The 11,277-nt window shown below is 36.2% G+C and overlaps 1 pseudogene; it reads right to left on the reverse strand.

Annotated features, from left to right (window-relative positions):
- Positions 1 to 1,172: 1,172 nt before the first annotated feature.
- Positions 1,173 to 10,855, reverse strand: LOC138330369 (sodium- and chloride-dependent glycine transporter 2-like; annotated as a pseudogene).
- Between the last annotated feature and the right edge of the window lie 422 nt (positions 10,856 to 11,277).

Here is an 11,277-nt window from a genome sequence, read left to right on the forward strand (position 1 = left end):
GGTTACTATCACTGACGATATTTCAACCCTTAAAGACTACAGAGAGAGCGAAGCCACACAGTCAACCTATGTTTACCGTTATTTCGCTCTTTTAATGTACATCAAATGACTACAATACCTGTTCAGTTCTGTTGCCTCTGGTTTTACTATGAAATAGTCCAGGGGTGGATATTACGCCAGTGATAATAACCTCTGGAGTATCGAGGATGATTTGGTACTAATTCGCATGGAAGTGTAATTAGTATCTTTCTTTATACATTTTAATTGATTCTTTCCATTTTACAGCGATTGTAGCGTAATTTTATCCCCTATAAATATTGAACATTAAAACTATGGCTATCACGTTTTGACCTTTCCTATATTATGACGATTCTCTATGTGTTTACAATCACCTTCACCAAACGCTGCCGGAGTACTTTTCCGGCCAGAAATTTCCGTTCGAACATAATATCAATACCGAACATCCTAACTCTTCGCGCTAATGACGTCATGTAGCTATGTGTATCCGGAAAATTTGGAAAGAATCACTTTGATTAAACGTGTTAATTACGACATTCCAAAACAACATGGAACGTTGATAGTGTATAGTACTACTCTGTGTATTATCTTGTAGGCAACATCGACAGTGTTTTGGTTAGCGGCCAAACGACTATTGCGTAAACGGATAAATTAGAGGTATCGACTCTAAAATAAACTGTATCAATTGTGTATAGATCTGTCTGTGTACGTCATTATGCAAATGTGATGGGGGTAAAAAAAGTACATAAGTATTTGTGGTATCCTAAACAAAACAATCAGACTCACAACCTAGACAATGTAAATAAAAAGTAAATATGTGTGGAGAATCATGGCAATGAAGTAAATGTAAAGAATATATGTTAATTGATGTTTTGTTCTGCATCTACCTCGCATCTCATGCTAAACATGATATAAAGGGGAACAATTCCACAGGAGCCCGAATACAACACCTACTATAAGATGACTTTGAGAAAGAAAATAGGACATTGTTGTATCGACCTGATTATTTTAGTTTACTTACTACTAAATCCATGACAATTGTAGTAAACCATTCACCGTATGTATTTAGTTTATTTGATTTGTTAACCCATCAACCACAGAAAACACATTTGAACTTTTCTAATTCAATGGCTAGAAGTGTTCATTATGAATTTCTAGGGGTTAATCAGTTAAGATGTAGCGGGTTGTCTGCACACGCTACTTACCATAAATCCACCGTTGCGACAGAAGTAGTAAAGAGCCAGTGACACAATGGCGGCAACGGGGAACATGGCGATCAGCCAGCCAAGACTCACGGCCCAGCGAGGATAGAAGACATTGTCCAAGTCTGGTTCCTTGAAGAAGACGATGTTCATTATAATGGTCACCTGTAAAATTGAAAAAATGCCACATTTTAGTTAATCAACAAAAACTATTATGAACCTGATAGCAAATCTAATATTCCTATTCAGAGATGAAAATTTTAGGCAAAAACTATGTGTGAAAGAGACTCAATGAAAAGTGATAGAGTAGGCTCGGATTTCGCAGAATCAAATACCAATATCTGCTTCATCATCCGCCAAAAATGCAAGTTATGCCTATTCTTTACCGCAAATCGCGGCATTGAGTCAACTGAATCAGTCTGACTTCTTATGACATGAGAAACATAAATTATGTTATCAAAAAGTGATGATAGCATTGCAGAATGCTTTATATTTGTACTTTAAGCTCCGATGTGGTCTGAATGATCAGGCGATACTTACAAACACGACAAAAGGCGACACCCACTTCCAGCAGATCTCCCAATACTTGTTTGGTCGTATTCCAAGCATGGCGTTTATATTATCAGAAAACTCACTGTAACCTGTAAGGTAAATTAATGATGGTTGTAAAAGTCGTTCTAGTGATAACTTTTTTAATTTGAAATTACATGCATAATTACGTAGTAAAAATTATTTATCGTTCGACTCAGTTTTAATTTCGATTAAAACGTCAAATTTCTTATTGTTTGATTGTTGGAAAAGTATTTTAAATATAATTTAGTTTCATCGTCTTGTTGATCTCTCTGACATATTTTCAGGGCTTACCATATATTCTTGTAATGATGAGAAGTTCCAGGAATCCTACTACAAGGAGAGGGAAGCCTCCAACACTGTAGTCGACCAGGTTCAACATCCATATACCGCCCTGGAAAGTAACAGAAACAATGTAATCATATTATTTTGACTTTATGGTATTAGAGGATAACTATTAATATATTCTATACAGAAAAATTGCGTTTTGATTTAAAACTTTAAACATAGATATATTTTACAACTGGTAGAGATCATCCATTTATTTTTTTCGTGCAATTCGCTTCTTTCGTGTGAGATACACTATCGGGAATAACTGACTTCAAAATGAGTGAAATCAAAAGCACATACAAAAAGTTTAATGGTTGCAAATCTCGAAATAAAATCAATGCGGTGAAATGATTGGACATACAAACACAATGTGAAAACATTGCGAAAAAAGAACTGGTCAACAGTAAATTTGATTTTAGATAATTTGCTAGACAAACTTACTCGACAGATCATTGGAAGACCTAGAAGGAAGAATATGATACAGCCGACGATACGGAAGATGATATTGTTCCTGCTTGTCTTTAGGATGGGGAATTCGTCTGACACGGAACTGAACACACACTCGACGATAGAAAACTGAAATAAGACACACACCAAGTGTTACAGCAGGATTTGTTGATGGATAAGTATCTTAAAATAGCTCATTTACATCCTGTTACTATTTTAGTAACGTAGCTGGGTTGGATGGTTTGAATTTCGTATAGGTTAGGTTTCAGTGACTGTAGTGTATAGAAATGGATTTTCTTTAGACATAACAGGCTTCAGGATCATGAAACTCTTAGACTTGAGTTTCTGTTTTGACGTAGCGTTTTGAAACGTCATCTGTGATTGGCTTAGTCTAAACTTGTCTGTTTCGTGATCTTGGGACCAGGGTTAGCCTGACAAAGCTAACTCGGATTTTTTTCGTAGTTTTGCATTTGACTTATGACAATAAACATATTCTGTATAGCTCTATATTTAAATGTAGTGGATGTAATTACCTGAGATCCGAATCCAAGAGTTGCCATCATGATAAAGAAAAAACACCGACCACATGGGGGCGACCGGCATCCTAGCGAGAGCCTCCGGGTACACAATGAAGGCCAATCCAGGTCCTACAAAGGAAGAAAGGAATATTAAATGAAAACAGACATGTTACATTTGCTGGGTGAATGTTAAGACTGCATGCAATTGCAAAATGCAAGCAAAACAAAACCAAACAATTTCATCCTGGTCAGATATGGTTTACCGAAGTTTTAATTCAACTTACCGTCGTCAACGACTTTGGAAACATCTACGTTCTTTTCCGTGGCGATGAAGCCGAGGACTGAGAAAATGACGAGACCGGCGAAGACACTTGTTCCACAGTTGATGCAGCAGACGATCAGAGCGTCGCGGTAACAATTGTTGTTGAACTTATTGTAGCTGGACATGGCTATCAGACCTCCTGAGCATGCACTGAGGGAGTAGAAGATCTGGGTGGCTGCGTCACTCCACACACGTGGATCCAGTAAGCGTTCGAAGTCCGGTTCCAGGTAGTAGAGAATGCCTTTCGAGGCGCCAGGTAATGTGACTCCTCGGATGAATAGGACGGTGAGCATCACATAGGGAAAAATGGCAGTGAAATACACAACCTGTAAAGGACAGAATTCGAGACAAATGAAATGCAGATATATGACATGTTGGTCAATATATAAAGACAGAGAGAGAGCGAGAGAGAGAGGGCGAGGGAGTGAAACCCACTTAATTTTAAATCGCTTTTAATGAAATACTGGTTAATTTGAAATAATAATTAAATTCCCTATTTACAAATATCCATTTATGTAATTTAACTCACCTTTCCGAGTGATTGAATTCCCTTCAGTAACACCAATCCTACCACCAGCCAGGCGACAAAAAGACAGATCGCCAAATGCCATTCAACAGTTCCAAAGTCATCAATGCTTTCGGACTGATTCAACACATTGCGTCTGAAATGAAATGATTTATAACATTCCTTAGTCTTTATATGTGACGTCATAACCGTTTGTTATATTCATTAATCATTTGCAATTTTCTGTGTTATCAAACGTTTACATTCAATAAATTTCAGCAGTTTAAAAACGCACGTGACTTTCAAGTGATATCGTATTTATGATGTTACATCTACATGTTACTTAACCTTAGTCAAACAAAGTTCATGGAAAATGTATTGAAAGAACGAAATAGATAGTATACCTGTAATATTCTTCAGTTGGCGTCTTGTATGAAGCTGCACTTGGAAGTATGGTGGAATTGGGATCTGCAATATAAAAAGGTATGTTTTTACAAATTCCGAAATTACTATTAGATTGTCCAGGGATGGATATTACGACAGTGAAAGTAACCCATGGATTATCGAGGATAGGTAAAGTTATTCGTTTTGGGTTGAAATAGCAAAAAAAAAATGAAAGAATGCGGCAACTCGTGTCAAAAAAAACTATATTAACTGAACAAAGTTACACCGTGTAGAAGATGACGAATACATCTAGAGTTATCGTACCTGAAGTGTTGCTGTTGGCAACGTGATGATCAAAGGGCAGACAACTGTTGGTGTTCCAGGTATTGTCACATGACTGCCATGGTAGAACATCAGTGAAGGATTTAAAAAGATAGTACAGCACGTGCGAGATGACGACATTGTAATATAGACCAATCAGAAGCGACACGATCACCATGGCGTATCCAAGTCCTAAAAGGTCAAGGTCATTATCAAAATAAATAATAAATTGTGAGGTTAGTGAAAAAACAATAATATTTTATACACGAGATAAAAAGGAATTTTGTTTTTAAGTTGAAAATTACTCTTCTTACAAGACAACTAATATTTCAACTCTTTTAAGATCTTAACTGCAATCACAATCGATCGCAATCACCTGTTTTGCTTTTTCCAAAATTTTACGTCAGGATATTCTATTTTTTTATGCAAGTTGCATGAAGCTCATTTCGTGTGCCTACCTTTAAACAAAGGACTAAGTTTCCAGATGGTGATTGGACCCAGACTGGCGTATTGTCCCATGACAAGCTCCATGTAGAATAAGGGCAGGCCAACCAGGGCCAACATAAGGGTATATGGGATCAGAAAGGCACCTACAACAGAGAGACAAGTGAGTTTATAAGTCAAATTTGTGAAATTTGAAAAAAAAAGTGTATTCTCTGTTTTTGTTATATTTAAAGAAAAGAAGTTAAAATCCGAATATCATAACATAAAAACAAACTTCATGGAGGAAGAAGTTAAAATCAGAACGTGCAGGCAATGTAAACAAATTTCATGGCGGAAGCTTCCTTTTGACTAAATGTTTACAGTTAAGAAGTTAAAATTAGAATTGCAGGAAATGTAAACAAAATTTCATGAAGGATGCTACCTTTTGAATAATAAATTAAAGCTACTTAAAGCAGCCAGCTGAGCTTGAAGCAGATACAAACACGAGTTGAACACATGTACTACACAATGCGATTTTTATTGCGTTTGCCAGGCCGCCATGTTTACTTTTATAATTATAAATTAAACAATATAGTATTATTATCTGCCAACATACAGCTATCGTTGTGATAAAACTTGGTACATATGTATTGTTCAAGTGGCTTCGATTAACAATGACGTCAAACGGTGCAAGCTGTGACATATGTACGTCATGGACAGTAGTTTGAGTCGTGTTGTCAAGGAAACTGACACTTCACAACCGACACGATCCGCTTGTGTATCGTACGTATCGCTTCACAGAAGGTGGGAATGAAAATATTTTATATGGTTCTTGTGTATAACAACATTAAATGACGTTAAATAAATCGTTGTTATAAAAAGAATGTTATTATCTGTTTGATGTAGAAAAATCTCACAGATATCGGCATTGTATGCAAATGTTGTTTTGGTTAAATAGCGAGGCTAGCTAAAAATAATTTCTACGAAAATCAAAGTACTTTCTGCAAGAATCTCCTCCTGTTTTCATTTCAATAATAACGTTAGATTCAATACTTAAACAAATTATATCTCCGACTTTCCGTTGAAAAGTGTCGGTTTAAATCCGACAATTTGGTCCCGATGGCAATAAATCGATCGTTGCCTCAGACAGCAATGACGCAAATGGCTGAACTGTTGAACATATTTAGTAGATCTATAATGTTGTTTCCGGTAGAGGCAGAGAACTCAAGCGCGTGACTATGCTTAATATAGACGCATAGACCAAAATAGAAACGCATTAGTTAATAAATGTTCTTTACTAAGGAATCCATGACAGAAATAAAGAAATAGCTGTCATTGCTACGGCATCTCTAATGCATACCTCGCACCAATAATGGGAGTGCTTGATTCGCAGATATTAGTTTATTGCTCGATCAAGTCGGTGTGTTTTCTATAATACTTAAGTATCTGTGGACATCTTTTAAGTGCAGAATACAACTTAAACAGATTTATTCACAGATCAGTTAGCGCTTTATAATCTTCAGTACCGCCATTGGAATTAACAAGATGCTTCACAAGCAGTCATCTTCTTCAACGACGAAATATTACTTTAAATATTACCTGTAAACTATTTATGCATAATGAAGCTAAACTTTGATTGGTTTAATGTTGTAAATTGGCATCCAGCTGCCCTGGTTAGACAAATTTTGATAGGTTATTTAACGACAGATTTTCGTATGAAAGCTAAACTTTAATTGGATATCGCCCATCCATATGAAAGCAGGAATTCGATTGGTTGACATCTCACCTCCGCCATTCCTGTAGCAAAGATAGGGAAATCTCCAAACGTTTCCGAGACCCACAGCATATCCGACACAAGTCAGAATGAACTCTAGCTTCCCGCCCCATTCCGCTCTTTCTTCGTTAGTACTCTCTTGTGAACTTGCAATACTTCCGGAACTGTTTTGGTTATCAATGCAGGGATCTGACTTAAAGCTTGGTTCGACTTCAGTCTGAAAAATGAATATGTAAATTACAGTACGCCATTTCATGAGCAAATGAGTTTATTTTTTATTATTAAATGGTAAAACTCTTTTCAAGTTCAATTCAAAGTTACTGTTCAATTTCGTCAATGTATTATTAATAAATGAAAATTTAACGCCCTAAATGACGTCAATTACCCGACCAACTTGCATTGATGTACATCCGCAACAAAAGATAGTGCATATATTATTTATCTGTTTTGTTTCAAAGTTGTGAATCCCACATAAAAGGAAACGTTTCAATAGGTAGACGATAAAGTAATTGCTAATGGAAAACCCACATTGACAATTTCCTCCTGATTACAAACTCCTGAGGGTGTGAATGTTTTCATATGAAAGTGTTTGTAAATAATTACACAAAAGCTTGATTGTAGGGACATATTAGAACTGAGGTCCCGATTGGGTGATTCCATTTAATTTGCTTCCATGGATAATCTTTTGGAGAAGGACTTAAGCCGTTACGTCAGCCGTTGTTGACACAAACATTCTCGAACACTAGAAGAGTTAAGGCAATATTTGACCAACACAAATCGTCAAATTAAACCCAATCGTTGAACCATGCCGCCATATTTACATTGACAACCACATAACACACCTTGCTAGCATGCGATTTTTAACACTTATTTGACACTATCAGAATTTATGTAGATAATTACAAGCTGTGCTACTTGTCAGCTATCATATTCTTCTTTTCCTTTGCTTAATAAATTGTGTACCATTTCATTAAATATCAAACTAAAAATGTTCCGCAATTGGTTTGAGGAATTTTATTGCAAACGACATATGTTAGAACGGTGTTCATTAGAATATTGTTACCTTCAAGTAATTTTAATTTTAAAATAGATATTTAATATTTGAAAAAATATGTAGGTGCATGTCTAATCGTTTTATGATCGCGCGGTATATATATTAATCCACTAAACCGCGCGATTATGGTAATAGCTTAATTTAATAAAGAAATGTCTGAACATTTTTAATATAGACGTGTAAAAACATGTTTATTAAATATCTAAAAATAATTCTGATAATGGTTTAACAGTTACATGGAGAATTCTGTTAAATATTCGACTAATTGGTACACGTGTCCTGTCTTAAACCCGGACATTTATTTATTGGCTTAGTCAGATGTCTTTATTGTCATACGCTCAATAGTGGGCAGGAAACTGACCGCACAATGGCCGGATTACTGGACACGAGGTCAAGAAATGCCACACATCATGGTGGAATACTACTGTAATTGCTGATGATTCGCAGCTACATGTATAGCTCAGCGTGTAAAAATAGATACTGACCCCTTGACTGACCATCAAAGTGGCATGTGGCTAATATGTTAATGTATGTGTCAGATACATCTTATATTTGGATATCGATTACAAACTAATCTACATATCTACATGTATACCCCCTGCATGCTAACCCCCCTACGACCCCCCCCCACCCCCCTTATTACGTCATCGATAGTAAGGATCACGTCATGGTGTAATTAACATGATCGTGTTGATTCAGCTAATTAAAGCCACGGGTCACACTGAGGTCAGCGTTCGATATACTTGAAATCTATATTGAACAGATCAATGACATATTTTGAATTCTCTATTTTCCGTATCATTGAGTTGGAAATGTAAATTACACACACACACACACACAGAAGATTGTGTGCCCTTAAAGTGTACACAAAGCTACGCATACATATCGATTTTACATCTCAAAGCTTTTGACGCTGTCTAGTTGTACAGGTAAAATAATGAATTAGTAATCTAACCAGAGGGCTTTAAATTCAATTCAAGGTGTGCCACAGAGGTTGTTTAGCGCATAACAATAAAATGCAGTAAATGGCGCGAAACCGTGGACAATATTTACATTTCATGTTTCCTGTACTCGGAACATGAATAAACCCGCACGCGAGTGCGTGTACACTGCGTGAAGAAATGGTCAGTAACCCTGACCCCAGGTCATCTGTTCTGCAGATGGTCACTGATGATACCACAGGGTATTTACAGATGGTCTTCTAAGTAACCCCCAACCCGCCCCACCCCACCCCCGGGGTCCCCCTACACATACTAAAAATACATCCCGGGACCCCTTCCAAACTTTTCCTTGTGAAAATACGCTATTAATAAGAAACGATCATTTCTAATTTCCCTGGTTCTTATTTTGTAAATGTTGTTTTATATAAAAGGAATATATTCTTCTTTTGCTAAGCTAATATGTTTACAAGCGCTGAAAACTTATTTCAGTTCCGGCACGAGAAGAATTCGTTTCCTGTGTAGCATATAGATATAATCACCTTAACTACTTATTCCTACGGCATGTAACTTAAAATACATGTTCAGTTGTCTTACAACGGCAACATAGTCCATAATGAGCTGGTTATCGACTCCAGGGAGTGTTAAATACCATCTGAATACCGAGAAATGAATCACCGTAATTCCTGCTGGGCGGCGATAGATGTCTGACAGCAGCCAAACTTAAAGATTTGATTTAGATTTAGAACCCCACACAATCGTAAGATTGTTTAGTACATTTATTTGTTTGAGAAACAATTAAAAAATGAGAACACGTGTTTAGTAATACACCAGGGAATGTCCACATTCCTTAAATGGTAATAGCGCCAACCGGAAACTGTTATACAGCGATTATACATTATTTACATATTTTTATATGTGGTAATTTAGGTTCAAGTATAAATTTATCATATTTGTTTCATAGGAGAAATGCATATCAACTAAAACACGAAATCAATTTTATGTGGATATGTTTTCAAGAGATCATTTTTCTCTAGATAATATTTATGCATTATTTCGAAAACGCGTTTCCCCTTTTGTGGGCCCCAATTTGAGCGGAAAATCATGTTTCGTGAAAATTTAGAAATTCAGACACGGGAAATAATTCAACTTGTATGGGAATTTGTTAAATCCAACATAAAGGAAATATTCATACTTAAAACATTGAATATTTTTCAACAGATTTGACAAAAATCATCAAAACATGTCTAGTTTTACGAACAATCAATACAACCCAGACATGCCACAGCATACATTATCGATTATTTTACTACAATCATTTAAAACAATGATAAAAGAAAGACTTCAAGTTTATTTATCATAGAATTAATAAATATTTGACTTACCACCGTAATTGTCATTCCATCTCCAATGTCCAGTTTCATTTGGCCATCTTGGCGGTCATTATTTACTTCCAAAGTATCCGCCGTAAACATCGCATCAGTTTCACTATCGCCCACAGGTAGGGCGATGTTTCCTTTCATTTTTGTGGTTTGTATTTGTTATTGTCTGTTGTTATTGTTTATATTTTCACTGTTCACTTTCCAACCTTTACTGGCCCGGTTCTGTTTTAATTCTGAGATGCTGGTTTCATCATCGTGTTTATATTTACTGGTTGTCTGGCTGACTTCCAAGTATATCATTATACCAGACAACCAATCGCTGGCTCGAACATGAATTTCATTCATAATATTGATGTATAGTGCGCATGCGTGAACTTATAGCGTAAACCTGACCTAAAAAATTCCACTACGCTGAGGCTACGTCACAATAAAATGAGTAGGCTGTGGGCGATATATATCACGTGGAGGAATTGAGCAACATTTGTTTACCAACATCGTTATCGACTTGTTTCATATATACCAAGATAACAGAAAAGGCATTCAGTCATTCACGACTGGGAGGGGTGCTATTGATACTATACAATCGATGCATCGATTGTTTTATTATACGAATATTTCAGTTTCTATCGAAATTGGACTTATTGAAAATATTGAAACATTAATGGGACAATTCACTCAGGCGAATTCTTTTACATAACCAAGAAGCAAAATATAGCATAAATGTATTGTTCTAATTTCTTATGAAACATATAACGTAAAACATTGACAAATTCCACGACATTGTTAAGTATTTTAATTAATATCGTTGAAATATCAAATCGTTGATCAATACGATTAAGCAGGTACAATATGGACGCTGTACCCATACCCGAGCCAAAGTCACGCACGTTAAACAAATAAACTAAAATAACCACTGAGAAGGTTATAAAATGATTTTTAGGCAAGACAATTCACCTAATAAGGTAAACACATTACTGTCAGAGCGATTTGAGCAGTTCTAGACAAAAGTTGCATTACTCTACGAGCTCGGGACAGGGTTCGACATACAAGAAGTTCGACCACAATGTGTAATGGCGGACAGCGAGCGAG

The sequence above is a fragment of the Argopecten irradians genome, chromosome 8 (genome assembly GCF_041381155.1).
Source record: "Argopecten irradians isolate NY chromosome 8, Ai_NY, whole genome shotgun sequence".
NCBI classification, from domain to species: Eukaryota; Metazoa; Mollusca; class Bivalvia; order Pectinida; family Pectinidae; genus Argopecten; species Argopecten irradians.